Here is an 18,072-nt window from a genome sequence, read left to right on the forward strand (position 1 = left end):
CCGGTCTAGGTGGATCTGAAGATAGTAAGGACCCAGTTGGTAATAGAGGATGAATCATAGTGTTCCATGGCACACAATGGTGAAAGAGTTGCAGTTGCGAGACTGGACAGAAGTTGGGTCCACTCGCCTGCTGCACAGCAAAGCCAATCTACTGACGCTGGGTTGTCGGTGAAGGAAAGTACAGTGTTTGTTTTCTGGGTGCCAAGCAAGGAGAACTGGCTGCTTGTGTTCAGAAGACTCTAACTCCCTGCTGACTTTCAGGGAAGTGCATGACTTTCCTCTGATTGTTTGTTGGTGAGGAAACAGGGTGCTGTTTCAGGGATCTTAATCATCAGCATTCTGGTTCTAACCTGTCTGGGTTCAGTGTGCTGTGGTCAGCATGCAGTCACCATCCTCCACCTGGGAAGGGGATCTTAGTTTCTGCGTAACAGCTCAAAGATATGTATGAAGTTGTTATCCCTTGCAGAGAAACTAGGACTCTGCTTTATCACTGCACTATTGTTTCTTGACTACTTTTCTTTCTTTCTTTTTTTTTTAACATCATTATTGGAGTATAATTGCTTTACAATGGTGTGTTAGTTTCTGCTTTCTAACAAAGTGAATCAGTTATACATACACATATGTCCCCATATCTCTTCCCTCTTGCATCTTACTCCCTCCCACCCTCCCTATCCCACCCCTCTAGGTGGTCACCAGGAACTGAGCTGATCTCCCTGTGGTATGCAGATGCTTCCCACTAGCTATCTATTTTATGTTTGGTAGTGTATACATGTCCATGCCACTCTCTCACTTCATCCCAGCTTACCCTTCCCCGTCCCCGTATCCTCAAGTCCATTCTCTAGTAGGTCGGTGTCTTTATTCCCGTCTTGCCCCTCGGTCCTTCATGACCAATTTTTTTTAGATTCCCTATATATGTGTTAGCATACAGTATTTCTTTTTCTCTTTCTGACTTACTTCATGCTGTATGACAGACTCTAGGTCCATCCACCTCTCTACAAATAGCTCAATTTTGTTTCTTTGACTGCTTTTCCTTTGTTTCTGCATTTCCTCACTTCCCTAACTAGTAAGTGCTTGAGTCTGTTCTTTGGAACTCAGGGAAGGCCTAGGGGGCCAAAGCCTTTTTCTACAGACAAGAAACAAGGCACACAGTGGGGCTTTTGTACCCAGGAGGGCCCTGAAGGGTTCTGTTCAGTGTCAGTTCCCCATTTTCTTTGATAGTCCTCAATCCTGAGGGGATCACGAGGGGGACAAGAGAGGGAATCAAGTTTGGGATAGAGAAGTTAATCAGAAACTTGGCAAGGGAACTCGGTTTTAGGGGGACTCAGTTTCAAGCGTTACCAGCTGTACCCCTGGTCACTTGAATTGAAATGCCTTTGAAGTCAATGTGTTGGTGGGACAGGCAGCTGCTGTTTGGAACCCAGAGGACACTCCTTTCCCCCACAGCACTGAGAAACACATTAGTGCGGAGGGCATCTTCATCTTTGAAGTGTTCTGAAGTGGCTGACTTGTGTAGGCCACAGATGAGATGGGAGATTCTGCCACTGACATGGTCACCCTCATTTGAGTGGGGATGTTGGGGTTCTGGAGTTGCAGGCCCAGTAGGAGCACTTAATCTCCTGCCTCAAGGTGAGTGCTGTTTACCTAATAAACAGCAAGGATGGAAGGGTAGTCACACTGGTTTGACCTGTAGCAACCTCTGAAGGTGGCTAATTGATCAACAGATCCCTTGGATCTGAAATATCTGAACATACTCCAAAGTTGCATTCGATAAGTGTAAAAATAAATAAAATATAAACAAAGATTTGTAATAAAATATAAGAACATAAAAATAAATAAATCAAGCTGTAGGTCTGGTGACTTGACCTCTCTTGATGGCAAATGGTAGTCCCGTACTCAATTCCCACACTTGACCCAGAACACCATGAATGAGTGGACTACTGAGGAAGGACCCTACGGTGGAGTCGCAAGTTACTGCAGTAAATCTTCTTCCCAGGCTTAGCCAAAGGGACCATCAGCCATTTACCACAGTTACTGTGCATTTGCTCTACGGACCCTTGCTCTAAGCCAGAGCTCAACAGACTCCATGGAAAGGGCCAGGTGACAAATATTTGAGGCTTTGTGGGCCATTTTGTCTCTTTCGTAACTACTCAGCTCTGCTGTTGTAGAGCAGAAGCCTCCACAGACAAGTATGGCTGTGTTCCACTAAAACTCTGCGTATGGACATTGGTGTGTGGATTTCAAATAATTTTCACATGTCAAGAAATATTATTGTTTTAACCACTGAAATATGTAAAAACCATTCTTACCTTGCAGGCCCTAGAGAAACAGGCCCCAGGCCAGGTTTGGCCCATGGGCTGTAGTCTGCCAGTCTCTAATTTAAGCTAATGGAATCACTAGGTCCCTAAAACAACAGAGTGGAAAGCCAGCAAAATGAGGTGGCATCCATTGCTACGGTCTCTGGCAAGCATAAACCAAAAGCTGATACTTTAATACAGTAGCTTTCAACAGTGGTTGCACACTGCAGTCACGTGGAGAATTTAGAAAATGTGGGTGTCTGGGTCTCAACCCAATTCTACTTTAATTATTGTCGATATAGCTTATAGCCGGTGATATTCTCAAACTCCCCAAGTGGCTCTACTGTGTAAGCAAGGTGGAGAACTACAACCCGCACTGTGGGATATTACTCAGAAATAAAAAAGGCAGGAACATAAAAGGATTTCAAAAACATGATGCTGACTTTAAGAAGTCACACACAAAAGTGTGCAGCATGTATGATTCCATTTACAAGAAATTCTACAGCAGGCAAAACGAATATATAGGAACTGTGACCAGATCAAGGTTTATATGGAGCAGGGAGGTGGAAAGATTAACCAGGAACCATTTGGAGTGTGGTATACGCTTTATATCTTTTTTTGGAGTATAATTGCTTCACAATGGTGTGTTAGTTTCTGTTTCTAACAAAGTGAATCACTTATACATATACATCTGTTCCCATATCCCTTCCCTCTTGCGTCTCCGTCGCTCCCACCCTCCCTATCCCACACCTCCAGGCGGTCACAAAGCACTGAGCTGGTCTCCCTGTGCTATGCGGCTGCTTCCCACTAGCTATCTACCTTACGTTTGGTAGTGTATATATGTCCATGCCTCTCTCTTGCTTTGTCACAGCTTACCCTTCCCCCTCCCCATATCCTCAAGTCCATTCTCAAGTAGGTCTGTGTCTTTATTCCTGATTTACCCCTAGGTTCTTCATGACATTTTTTTCTTAAATTCCATATATACGTGTTAGCATACGGTATTTGTCTTTCTCTTTCTGACTTACTTCACTCTGTATGACAAACTCTCGGTCTATCCACCTCATTACAAATAGCTCAATTTCGTTTCTTTTTATGGCTATATGGTTTATATCTTGACTGAGGTGGTGGTTAGCTCTAATCCCTGCTTGGGGTGTGGGGTTGTCCATCTGTCCAGTTGTCTGAGTGCCCATATTTCCTCCAGGCTATGCACTGTGAATGACGAACTGTTTGTGAGGGACGCCAGCCCCAGTGAGACTCAGAGTGCGTTCTCCATCCCAATGCCTACACCCTCCTCCCTCTCCCAGGAGCAGCAGGAAATGGTGCAGGCTTTCTCCACCCTGTCTGGGATGAAACTCGAGTGGTCTCAGAAGTGAGTGCTTGCTGTGCATGGGAATGAGGTTGGGTTGGAACGGCGGGGGAGTGAATCATGGAAACTTGAAAGCAATTTGGAAAAATAGCTTTTTGAATATTTTGCTTCCAAAAAATAAAAGTGAGCCCATGAGAAAGTTATCATACTAATATATGTGTAAAGGGTTTTCAAGATAGTATAATGCTCAGTGACATTATCTTGTATATGGAAAATCGAGGACAATCCACACACGCACCAACCAACAAAAAAACAAAACACCCTACTAGAACTGATAACCAAGTTAACCAAACTTGCAGGATACAAGACCGATATACAAAACTTTTTTGTATTTCCGTGTACTTGCAATGAACAACCCAAAAATGAAATTATGAAAGCAAGCCCAGCTACCATGGCATCAAAATAGTACAACGCTTTGAAACAAATGTAACAAAAGAAGTGCAAATGTCATACTCCAGAGTCTGTAAAACGCAGTTGAAAAAAATAAAGAAGACCTAAATAAATGGAAAGACACTCCATTTTCATGGGTTGGAAGGCAATATTATTATGATGGCAGTACTACCCAGAGCAAACTAGATTCAATGCAGTCCCTATCAGAATCCTTCTTTGCAACAGTTGACAGGGTTATCCTAAACTTGGTATGGAAGTGCACCAAAACAACCTCGAAAGAGAAGAACAAAGTTAGAAGACTCACATGTCCCAATTTCAAAACTTGCTACGAAGCCACAGTAATAAAGACTACGTGGTACTGGCCTGTGGACAGTGTATGAATCAGTGGAATAGAACTGAGAGTCCACAGATAAACCCTCACATTTATGGTCAACTGATGATCAACCAGACAGAGTGCTGAAAAAATCTGATGGGAAAATAATATTGTTTTCAAAAAATGGTGCTGGGACAAGTGGGTATCCGCGTGCAAACCAAAGAATTTTGACCCCTGACTCCCACACCATGTACAAACCTAGCCTGAAAATGAATCAAAGATCTAAAAGTAAGAGCTAAGACTATAAAAATCTGGGAAGGAAACATAGGTGTAAGTCTTCACGAATTAGGCAATCATTTCTTACATATGACACAAAAAGCACAAGCGACCAAAGAAAAAAAGTAGATAAATTGTTGACTTCGTCAAAATTAAAACCTCTTGAGCATCAAAGCACAGCATCCAAAAGGTGAAAAGCCCACCAACAGAATGGGAGAAAATATTTGCATATCACATATCTGGCAAGAATATGTGAAGAACCCTTGCAACTCAACAATAAAAAGGCAAACACCCCAATTTTTTTTAACTGGGGAAAGGCTCTGAATGGACATTTCTCCAAAGAAGACATATAAATGGCCAAGAAGGAAATGAGAAACTTCTCAACATCGTTAGTCATCAAGGAAATGCAAATTGAAACCACAGTGAGTTACCAGGTCACACCCACTAAGATGGCTTTAATTAGTGTAACGAATGATGACAAGTGTTGGTGAGGATGTGGAGACATTGGAATTCTCATGTGTTACGATGGGAATCTAAAAGGGAGCAGTGGTTTGGGCAAACATTTTGGCACTTCCCCAAAATGTTAAACACGGAGTTACCATAAGACCCAGTAATCCCACACCTAAGTATCCTACCAGGAGAAATGAAAACATGTATACACTCTAAAACTTGTTCAGGAACGTTCATAGCAGCATTATTGATAATAGACAAAAAGTGGAAACAACCCAAATGTCCTGTAGCTGATGAATGGATGAATAAATCTTGGTACATCCACATAGTAGAATATTATTCAGTCATAAAAAAGAATACTGCTCTGATACACGTCATGACATGGATGACCCTTGAAAACAGGATGCTAGGTGAAAGAAGCCAGTCACAAAAAGTCAAATATTGTATGAAATGTCCAGAATTGGCAAATTCACAGGGACCAAAAGCAGATTAGTGGTTGCCAGGGTCTGGGGGAAGGGGAGGAATAGGGAGTGATCACTAATGGTTAAGGAGCTTCTTTTTGAGGTGGTAAAATTACTCTGGAATTAGATAGTTATGGTGGTTGCACAATCATGTGAATGTACGAAAAAGCACTGATTTGTATACTTTAAAGTGGTGTGTGCATTATATCTCAATAAAAGATGGTTCGAGACTTGTACTTTAGAATTTTTCATTTGCTATTTCCTTGAACATCTTTCTTGATCAGTATATATTGAATTCCCTTGTTCTTTTGCCCAGCTCTCCTTTTCTGTTTTGAATTCTAGTGGGCATGAATGCTAGTGATACATGGTTTGCTTTTCACTGGGTCTTTCTTCGTCATTACACATAGTGTTCATACTGGTACATGTGTCCCAGCAAGAAAGTGGCATACATATAGCGGTGGCATTGCATGGTCAGCGTGACTGTACTGTGGTACTAATGGAGATCACCTGTTGTTCTCCCACTGCAGGTGCCTTCAGGACAACGAATGGAACTACACCAGAGCTTGTCAGGTCTGCAGTATGCTCAAGGTGAGGTGTGGGAATCAAGTGGGGTAAAGATGAACATTTCTGGGCCTTCAGGGAGGCCAAGAAGGTGGAGGCCAGTGTCCTGGGAATGGAACTCGGGGAGCGGGCTCTTCTGACATTCCGACTCCTTCTCTCCAGACCGAGGACAAGATCCCAGAGGAGGCCTTCAAAGAAATCCCCTAAAAGGAGCCCTTGGATGCCATCCTTGTCTTCATCCACATCATCTTTTATCTCCAGCCTCAGGCCACGCCCATGCCTGGGGTTGGAGGCCTGGCTGACCAAGAATCCCAAGTTACGTTGTAGGCCAGGTAACATAGCCACCTGAAGGGTCAGCTGTTCTGTGTCTTTTCCCCACTCACGATTGCTGTTTGTTTTCATAATAAAGAGTGCTGTTGCAAGCTGTATGTCGTGTGTCCTCCATTGCTCTTCCCTTCCCCAATCACGAGCCAGTAGGTCCAGGCCTGAACGTCCCTGCCTTCCTCCCCGAGGACGAGGCACCTTCTAACACAAATAAGTGGGGTTTTTATACACTTTTTTTCCATTTATAAAACATGAAGATTCTGCACAAAAATGGGATAGCAATGGGATTTAAAGTGCATGCGTCAAAACTCCTTTATGTCCCAGCTAGATGGGTTTACATATATCATGCATCAAGTAGGGAACTTTAAAAATACATTTAGACAATTGAAAATGGAAACACAGCATACCAAAACTTGTGTGACAGAGCAAAAGCAATGATCAGAGGAAAATCTATTGGTCGTTAAGTAAACGCAAATCAAAGCCACAATAGGATGCCACTTCACACCTACTACATTGCCTGTAGCTTTTTTTTAAAAGGAACATAACAAGATGAACTTTGGTGAGGATGTGGAGAAATTGGAACTTCTGTACATTGTTGGTGGGGATAAAAATGGTTTTGCTGCTGTGGAGAACAGTTTGTTGGTTCCTCACAAAATTAAACACAGAAGTACCATATGACCCAGCTACTGCACTCCTAGCTGTATACCCGAAAGAAATGAAAGAGGTGCCAAAACAAATTATTGTACGTGAATGTTCACAGCAGCATTACTCATTATATTCAAAAGGTTGAAACAACCCATCTGTCCATCAAGGGATGAGTGGATAAACAAATTGTAGTATATACACACCTTGGAACATGCATTTTTGCAAAGATTGAAATCCTTGTCATATATGGTCATGGGAGTTGTCCTTCTATTTCGTCAGTGGTCAGATAGTGACTTGACAGAGATTTCCTGAAGGGCCTGGAGCCAAAAAGGAAAGGAAAACAATATTGTCTAGTCGTTGCAGATTGGCTTCTGATCTGGGACACTCCACTAATGCTTAGCCAGGCTGCCTCCAACTCTGACTTAGCCTTCACCTCTGGCTTTTGAGGAGCCCAAAGGTCAGCCACATGTGCAAGCTTGGCTTCCTGTCAGACCTTTGCTGAGCCTGTGTCCTACCCTGTACATATGCATTGCACTCTGGAATCTCTGCGATGCCTTTCAAAACTCTTATTCCCCCAAGAACTTTCCTCATCACCCTCACCCTTCCCAGGCTTTGGGGGTTCTCTGCTGCTTGCCTTTTCTTTACCTTGCCCCAGGCAGCTATGGGTATGATACGTTTTTAGATGTTTTTGAGAGACACAACCGAGAAAGCCACTCCATGCCTGGGAGAGGCCGTGGGAAACAAAACTCATCCTCTGTGCCATACCCTCAGGGGTCCTCCATAGAGGTCAGAAGGCACAATCACAATTTTTGGGGAGAACAAGATCCATATTATGACCCCTGGGACCAGCAAGAAGCACCGTGAATGTGGCTGCCAGTCTCATGGGAGATGCAAGAGGGAAGAGATATGGGAACATATGTATATGTATAACTGACTCACATTGTTATAAAGCAGAAACTAACACACCATTGTAAAGCAAGCAATTATACTCCATTAAAGATATTAAAAAAAAGGAAACAGATTGGGTTTAAGTGGTAGTTTGCAAAATGCAAGACAGAATATTCCTGACACCACATGACACAATGTGGAAAAAAAAAAAACTCAGGGTATAAAACTATATTACAGTATGGATCCTCAGAAGAAAATATTAATGAATGTTAATGACTTTGTGGTTCCTCAGAAGAAGATATTAATGAATGCTTCTGGTTTTCTTGGTTTTATTTTTTTGTGGTACGCGAGCCTCCCACTGTTGTGGCCTCTCCCGTTGCGGAGCACAGGCTCCGGACACACAGGCTCATCGTCCATGGCTCACGGGCCCAGCCGCTCCGTGGCATGTGGGATCTTCCCAGACAGGGGCACGAACCCGTGTCCCCTGCATCGGCAGGCGGAGTCTCAACCACTGCACCACCAGGGAAGTCCTAGGTTTTTATGTGTAATTATAAACATTAAGAAGTCAAGGCAAAGGAACGCGTGAGAGTGTCAACTGTGTTTATAAATGGGTGATTGGAATGCAAAATAGTTATTCGTTCAGATCTATGGTTTGCTTGTATAAAAGGATGTTTGTGTCTGGGTCAGCGTCTTCCCAGTTGCTTAGGTTGAAGCACTATACCTGTTGGCTCCTTGCGCAGCATAACAAGGACAGGTTATCATTGATAAGCAGATATGAGTATCTCCTCGCTGATTAATAAGCTGCAACACTTTACATGACTCACCCAACATTTCCTGATGCCCGGTTACTTACATGTAAAAATCAAGGGTTAGGGTTAACCACCAGCTTAATCAATATATAGAGCACATACCACACTCCCTAAAGGCTCCCAGTTAATCTCCTCTTCTTCCTCTGGCCCCATGCAAACTTTGATCTGCTTTCCATTTCCATATATTAGCTTTTCCTGCTCTAGAATTTCGTATAAATGGAATCACACATCCTGTAATCCTTTGTGTCTGGCTTCTTTAACTTAGCATAATTTTTTTTTTCTTCAGATCCACCCATGTTCTTGCCTTTTTATTCCTGGGTAATATACCATTTTATTGATTTGTTTACCTTTCATGTTGTTTTAATGAAGTTTCAGGAGGAAGTGAAACTCCACCCTTGTGTTCAATCAGCCATCTTCCTGGTCAGTGTTCTCTTCTTACACAATGGATATAATTTCAAACTTTACCACTCCTTTATCTCTCTAGGGAAATGCTCTCTTTAGGTCTTTTCCAGGCTTTTCTCTTTTTCCTTTTTCCCTCAGTGCCAATCACTCCATGTGTTGTGTTTGCTCTGTCCCTTCCACGCTTACCCTGGGTTGTGACCGTCTCCTGAAGAGAAGACTTCACTGCCGAGTCAGCCCTGGGCTCCTGGGTGCTTGGCTTTAACCCATACCTGGCTCTGGGCTCGTCAGTGGTTTAGCCTTCCTCCCTGACCCTACCACTGGTGGCGCCTGCCTTACCACTGTGCTTTCTCATTCCCTCCCTCCCTCGCTCGCTCCCTCCCTCCCTCGCTCCTTCCCTTCCTTCTTTCCTTCCTTGAAGAAGAGCATTCTCCGTTTATTACATGGGAATTCTTATTTCATACTTTTGAACACGGTTATGTATTTATTATGATTGGAATATTCTATGTATTCATTATTGGAATATTATTATTCCAAAACAACAATTATAAGATTTTTAAACTAAATATTGTAAAATACTTGCACTCTCATCATTTAAATTGTTTAGGCAGTTCTCAACCTTGTTTACACACTAGAGTCACTTGGGAAGATTGAAAAAATCACTAGCGCCAGCCTACACCCACAACAATTAAAACAGATTTGGGGGCAGACCCAAGCAATCACATTTTTAAAAGTCTTCATGTGATTGCAGTGTGCAACCAAGGTTGAAAACCACTATGTTAAAAGGCATCAGCTTTGGGGTTATGCTTGGCAGAAGACCTTAGGAATGCCTGCCACCTCACTTTGCTGACTTTCCACTCAGTGTTCTTTTTGGGGACCTAGTGATTCCATTAGCTTACACTGGGGGTTGGGGAACTATAGTCCAGGAGCCTGTTTCTGTATGACCTGCAAGCTAAGAATGTTTTTACATAGTCGAATGGTTAAAATAATCCAAAGAAGAATCATATTTCCTGGCATGTGAAAATTATTTGAAATTCACATGTCCCTGTCCGTATATAAAGTTTTATTGGAAGACAGCCATGCTGTGTCAGTGGCAGCTTTTGCTCTACAATGCAGATCTGAATAGCTCCATCAGAAACTGAAAGGCCTGCAAAGCCTCAAATATTTGTCATCTGGCCCTTTCCAGGAAAAGTTTGTTGAGCTCTGGCTTAGAGCAAGTGTCCTTAAAGCAAATGCACAGTAATAGCGGTAAATGGCTGACGGTCCCTTTGGCTAAGCCTGGGAAGAAGATTTACTGCAGTAACTTGCAACTTAACCTTAGGGTCCTTCCTCAGTAGTCCACTCATGCATCGTGTTCTGGGTCAAGTGTGGGAATTGAGTAAGGGCCTACCATTCACCATCACGAGAGCTCAAGTCACCAGATCTAGAGCTTGATTTATTTATTTTTATGTTCTTATATTTTATTATACATCAACACTTATTTATATTTTATTTATTTTTACACTGATCAAATGCAACTTTGGAATATGTTCAGATATTTCAAGATCCAAGGGATCTGTTGATCAATTAGCCACATTCAAAGATTGCTGTAGGTCAAACCAATGTGACTACCCTTCCAGCCTTGCTGCTTATTAAGGTAAACAGCACTCACCTTGAGGCAGGAGGTTAAGTGCTCCTACTAGGCCTGCAACTCCAGGACCACAACATCCCCAGTGAAATGAGGGGATCTCCCATCTCATCTGTGACCTACACAAGTCAGCCACTTCAGAAAACTTCGAAGATGAAGATGCCCTCCGCACTAATGTGTTTCTCTGTGCTGTGGGGAAGGGAGCCTCCTCTGAGTCCCTAACAGCATCTGTTTGGTCCACGGACACATTGACTTCAAAGGCATTTCATTCAAGTGACCATAGGCGACAACTCCTGCAACTCTTTCACCATTGTGTGCCATGGGACACCAATATTTCATCCTCTAACGTCAGTTGGATCCTTACCGTCTTCAGAGGCACCTAAGCCAAATACTTTTCTCAGATTCCCACTTCCTCCAGGGCTCTTGGCTTGAACCAATTTTGGTGTCAAGGACTCTATCAATCAAAGTTCCCACTTGCCTATGCCAGCTATTCGTTCTATAGCTATTTCATAAAAATAAGATGTTGTTAATAAAATATATTACATAGCTGACAAAAGCTCTGTGAGGGCCAGAAAAGCCGGCTTGGATGCTATGCAGCCAGGGGAAGTCCACTCACGCTTTGGGACTGCTATAGCTGAAACACCACTGCTGCCTGTGTGCTAACTGACATGTATGCATTCCAGGCACTCTGCTGTGACTTCTCCATAAGAACCAGAGACCCCTCCCATCATACACAGTTGACCATGTCACTGAGCCATACGTGGCTCCCTTGTCATTCAGTTATGCCTCCAAGTCTCAGGATGGTGCCTATGCTTGATACAACAGAAATCCCATTTAGTACCCGAGCTGTAAGGGGTTCTGGTTAATGTGTACACACACATACACACACACACACACACGCACACACACACACTGGTTTCATGTTTTTTGCTCTTTGGTCACTAAAGAACAGGAAAGCATAGGAGTGTTCATGTATGGCAGAAGAGTTGACAGTGGAATCCGATTCGTAGTTGATTTTATAGAACGTTATAATTTTTCCCTCTCTCAATCGTATATTCAGAATGAAAACGGGACTTTGTATTTGTTACAATTATTTTGTGCATATTAGTCTTATACTCAACAAACTTATTAATCTCTATCATTAATTTAATTTCCTTAGCCTCTCTTGAATTTACATGAAGGTAACTGTGTTATCTTGACAGCTTTATTTTCCCTTGTACACATTTATTAATTCACATGTGTATAGATGCCTATATACATTCTGGCTCACTGTACTGCCTAGGAGATGTAGTATGATGCTAAAACGAAGTGGTCATGTAAGTCATCTTTGTCTCTCTTCTGTTTTTAAAGGGAATGCTTCCAACGTTTCGCTCTTAAGTATGATGTTTGATGTAGTTTACACTTTTTTTAATATATGTTGTCATTCTAAAGAAACATCTTTCTATTTATGAATTGCTGAGAATTCCTGTTATTGTCAGTTTTACTGCTGATTGGTTGTTCCAATTTTTGTAGGCCTTTGTTTACTGAATACTTTGTGATAATCCTCCTTTCCTCCTTCCTTTATTTCACTAATGGGCTAAATTAAGGTCACAGATCTCCTAATGTTAAACCAACGTGGCGTGCTTGGGGTTAAACACGACTTTGTCATACTGTTTCCTGTCTGAGCTGTGGCAGGATTTAGCTTGCTATTCATTTATGTATACTTTTTGCATTTGTGTAACTATCTGAGGTTGGCTAATAATTTTGCCTTCTCGTGTATGCTTTGTCAAGAATGCTTTTAATAACATTAAAATTTTCTGTTTCTTTAGCATGGAAAATCATGTTTTTCTCTGGGATTAGTTTGTTTTCTCTAAATTTTAAATTTATCAGCATATCTTTTCCATTACACCATTGTATCTTTTGAATCTTTGCTGAAACTGAAAGTGTGACAGCTTTTCTCATTTCAGAGTGGCTTCTCCGTGCCTTATCTCTAATTTTCTTTTTTTTTTTTCTTTTTGCGGTATGCGGGCCTCTCACTGTTGTGGCCTCTCCCGTTGCGGAGCACAGGCTCCGGATGCGCAGGCCCAGCGGCCATGGCTCACGGGCCCAGCCACTCCGCGGCATATGGGATCCTCCCAGACCGGGGCACGAACCCGTATCCCATGCATCGGCAGGTGGACTCTCAACCACTGCGCCACCAGGGAGGCCCTCTCTAATTTTCTTGACCCTTGTTGCCAGATGTATCCTTCTTTTCTTCTCTCTCTAAAATGTTTGCAGCTAGCATTTTGTTGTTGTTGTTGAACTCTGTCATATCTGTTATCCGTTGCATTAATTTCTGTTCTTATTTTTATTATTTTTCCTTGACAAGAGTGGAAAGACATGAGATTAATTTTTATAAAGTAAATGATCCATGAACACGCTTTCCATCTACCACCAAGTTTTATTTTCTAATTTTTATGTTTGAATATAATGAACACACAAATATCCAATCCATTCATCTGTTTGGAGGAGCCCCAAAGCTTTGCAGTGCTGCCACTGCCACCACGTGTATTCAGTTCCACTCTTGGCACATCAGATGATTAAGGAAGAGGGAACTGGAGCACTGAAGTAATAGGATCTCTACTATAAGTACAGCTGACCCTGGAACAACAGGGTTTGAACTGCGTGGGTCTTCTTATACATGCATTTTTTTTCAACAAATGTATAAAAAATACATGTGTAGAACACCGTGTACAAGACAGGTATTGAAGTGGATAGCCTATCCTTACACAGGCAGAAGATGTGTGATATTTAATAAAAAATTAATGATGTGTTAGTTTTCTTACTATTTTACAACTTTGCTTTCAAGGACTTACATACCCGTACCAGTACAGTACGTCTTTCTCTCTCTCTGTCTCTCTCTGTCTCTGTCTCTCTCATAATCGGAGAAACTGCACATCAGACTATCATCACCACAGGTATGTGTTTTTTTTAGTATAACAATGTTTCCAATGCTGTATTATGAATATGATTGTGATACTGTATGCCATAAAAGTTTTATAATGATTCATTCATTAGTATATGGTCTAGGCTACCATGAAGCAATGGTATCCATCACACTAGACAACCATAAAGCAATCATATGGCTGCTTCTTCGTTATCAATGCACAAATCCCTATACCTGTTAAAAATATGAATTTCTTTTTCACACAATCTTTCTACTTTCGGTGTCTAGTGTTAGTAGTACATATAACATCTACCATGCTTTGTATCATATAAGACAGTATTGATGTAGGTACTGACGGACAGATGATTCATTTTGTAAGCAGATGATGCAAACTTTCGGTATCAATAAATACAGTACAGTACTAGAAATGTATTTTCTCTTCCTTATGATTTTCTTAATAACATTTTCTTTCCTCTGGCTTACTTTATTGCAAGAATACACTATATAACACATATAACACACAGAATATGTGTTAATCCACTGTTTGTGTTATTGGGAAGGCTTCCAGTCAAGAGTAGGCTATTAGTAGTTATGTTTTGGGGGGACTCAAAAGTTATCTGAACAGTTTTGACTGTGCAGGGGGTCGGCGTCCCCAACTCCCGCATTGTTCAGGGGTCAAGAATATATATGTATTTCATTTAAGAGAATAGCATACAATATAGAAAAGAGTATGTAAACAACCTCGACTTTGAAAACATACCTGTCTGGATTCAAATCCTGCTCTGTCCCTTACTGCCCATGTGACTTTACACAAGTACTCAATCTCTCTGCATTTCAGTTGTATCATGCAGCAGTCAGTGGTCCTATTTGCCAAGTGTTTCCATTTCTCCCCTGTTCCAGGCCCCTGGCAGAACTGCACTTCTTGCTTTATCCCCTTTGTTTGGGCGGGGCCATAAATGTGACTAGCTCTGGCTAATGGGTTTGAGTGATATGTGAAATAATTCTGGGCCACAACATATGGTTGTTGGTGTGAGACCTCCCTCCAGGCACAGGGCCCTCTTTCCCTCAGGCACAGCGATCAACAACGTTCTACATGGTGGCTGCTCTGTCGGGTTCAGTCTCCACATCATTCCAGTAAGAAGAGATCAGATCTCTGACATCCACCATCCTGTGATGGACGTGCACCTGCCATGGACATGTAGTGAGAGTGAGGAATAAGCCAGTGAGATTTGGGGATTGTCTATGACCTAGCATAGCTCAGCGTCTGCTGACTCACGTATCTCGTCTGCCAACTGAAATAACACCCTCTCAGGATTTTTCTGAGGGTGAAATGACTTAACTTACATGATGAGGTTATCACAGTGCTTGACACATAATAGGGACTCAAAACATGACAGCTTTAATTATTACATCATAATAAAACTGTTTTGGAGAAGTGTGTGATATTTGTATAAAATGAGAGGTATTGTGTCTGCTCATCCTGACAGGTAAGTTGTACTTTGCTTTCCAGAGTATGGCACTATGTTTGTTGCTATAGATAAGACTGCTTAATGAATTGCACTTATGCCCTTGTCTTTGCCACCACGCTATCCGACATATGTATAGAAATTGAAGTTACCTCTGAAGATTAAAAAGTGAATAGATTTAAGCAGGAGAGAGCCTGGCTGATGAGATAAGATAAAATGCATTTCAGCGCAATAAGTAATTTCTTAAAGAGAAGAATAATAGATTATAATAATTATAAGCATACATTCTCTTGCTCTTAGTACGCAAAGGCACAAGCTTTTAAAGTGGTAGGAGATTTAGTGTGGACAGGTCCAAACAGAATATTTTCTGGGAATACTCGTTTCTCAGATGCTCTGTGGAAAAATGTATCATCCCCACATAAGTTGGGAAAACGATCCCTCTCTTTGACATTCATATTGTATATTAGCATATTATCTAAAAAACATCCTACGGTATGGAAATTCATTTACCTCTAGTCCTGTATGTTCCACACGTCTCTGAAGTAGAGTCCAATTTCGCTGTTGCTGTTTTTTTGTGGCCTTAGTGTTTTGCAGAACAAGCTTGGAAATGCTGAAGTGAGAGAAAAATAAAGTGGATTATTTAAGCATCATGTAATATAAATTATCACAAGTGACAATATTCTTGAGCCATGTATCAAGAAGTATTTCTCCCCCTTAAATGTATACACAATGTCGCTATCTGCTCAACTTGACTCATTCAATACCATTTTCATGACGGACCAGGACCCAGCTGATGAGAGATGACATCCAAGTCCATGAATCCCAGCCACCCCGTCCACGGCCACCCCACCCACCCAGGCCAGGCCATCCTCCTTCTCCACTTCACTCTCTACCAGCAGCTTCTCCCGTAAGTCCAGGTTCAGGTCGCATACACCCAGAGGCTTTCTCTGCCAGCTCTACAACAGTTAGGCCGTAGCCAGAAGCCCCCTCACGCCCCCCACCTCCGTCCAACCTCTCTCTCAGGCCCTCGGCTCTTTGCCGGACTTCGGTCTGACGTTGCTTGGGTGCCTCTAAAAGCCCAGTTCCCTGAGTAAACTTCTACCACTGGCGGGGGCACCTCCTTCCTGAGTACCACCCACCGCAGCAGGATATAAAGGTTGGTGGAAAGGTTGGGATGTGAGCCAGAGTCCCCTCAAAGTCCCCCCTCAGCCAGAGCACCCACCAGAGGTCTAAAGGTCTTCTGCACCTATGGGACTGACACTTCTGGAGGTTAAGCCGAACTGCAGTTCAATAGACCCTCCCCACTCTTAAAGGCCAGACCCTCTTGCACGACTGTAGGTGATCACATGACTTCCGGGACCACCTGAACCACCGAACTGAGGAGCCCTCAATCTTCACGTGACTGAGGGGGCTGAGTCTCACATGATCACATGCTGGCACATGACCATAAGGTCCACTTGACCAACAGTGGTCCAGAAGCTTCAGAGCCCACATGAGTGGAAGAACCTTAGGTGCCACGTGTGGTAGGAGCCACACTGTTGCCCATACATGGATCTACAGCGTGTAGTAGCCCACAACCTTCACATGATGGAGATTGCTGAATGTGACATGTACCATACTGGGAAGGGTACCAGACCATAACATCCACATAACCCTAAGCAGTAGGTCACATCAAGGGCTGAGGCTACCACATGCTGGTAGCTAGTCAGGGTCACATGAGAGAAGGAGCCACGTGACACACAGGGTTTAGGAGTCCACCATTCTCTAGTGACTTGTAGGGCTGGATCTACCACAGGGTCATGGTGACAACAGAGCCAAAGAGACCATATACCCTTTGGGTATAAGAGCCCAGGATTCTGACCGGACAAGAAGGGCTGGGCCTCTCAGGTAAATATTGTCCACAGGATGGCAGCATCTACATGACCCTCACCCTTAGCAACCCACAGAGCTCATGTGCCTGGGAGGGTTGAGTCAGATTTCTGACAGTAGAGTCCAATGACATTAAGGTTCTACTTGATCTGCATGTTTCAGAGGAACATTACCTTCGGGAGAACAGGAGATCTGAGATTGCCCACATTCCTCATCTCCTCCATGATGTTGGTGCCTCCAAGTGACACTCTAAGTGCACAAGCTTGAGATTTACCTACACCCACCCCTCTCTAATGTATTAATTTTATGTGCTTCCCCCCCCCCGATAGCACATGAAATTTAACACATAACTAATTAACACATAAGGATGAAATAAGTCTTCCCCCAAAACCACAGTCCTGGGCATGCTATAGAAACTACTGTTAAGAGCCTAAGCAGTGGGTACAGGAGAGCGCTGTTGACTTAAGTTTCATGCAGGTCTAAAGGGAATTAAAGCAAATCTAATGAGTTGTAGTTTTTAATTTCGGAGGAAAAGTGTATAGTGATGAATTCGGGCCACACACTTGAGAAGGATAACTCATTTAAGAGAGGTAACTCTATGGATTACGTACTGTTACAGAACTCTACAGATGTGAACACTGAAGGCCAGAGGTATTAAATCAATCACTTAAGAGGTCACGGATATTGCAGGTGGCACACCAAGAGTGGCCCACAGGCCGTCTGGCTCCAGACTCTGTGTTCTGCTCACCCACCAGGTTCCTCACTGGAAGGTAACATTGGGTTCAGCCTTACTAATTCAAAAAATCTGGGAAATCAGCCCCAGTTACTGAAAAGTTGAGATCATGAGAGATCTCTTTGGAATGCCACACTAATTAGACCCAGTCAAATTTGAGTCTATTTCATGGTCTCTATTTAAGGTTTGTGTATAAATATATATGTATCTCTAATATGTGAAATATGTGTATATGAGTGGTTTATGAATTGCTTGATGATAGCTGAAAACATTTCCTTCTTTTAAATAAACACTGA

This window comes from Mesoplodon bidens, assembly GCF_964165515.1.
Source record: "Mesoplodon bidens genome assembly, chromosome: X".
Taxonomy (NCBI): domain Eukaryota; kingdom Metazoa; phylum Chordata; class Mammalia; order Artiodactyla; family Ziphiidae; genus Mesoplodon; species Mesoplodon bidens.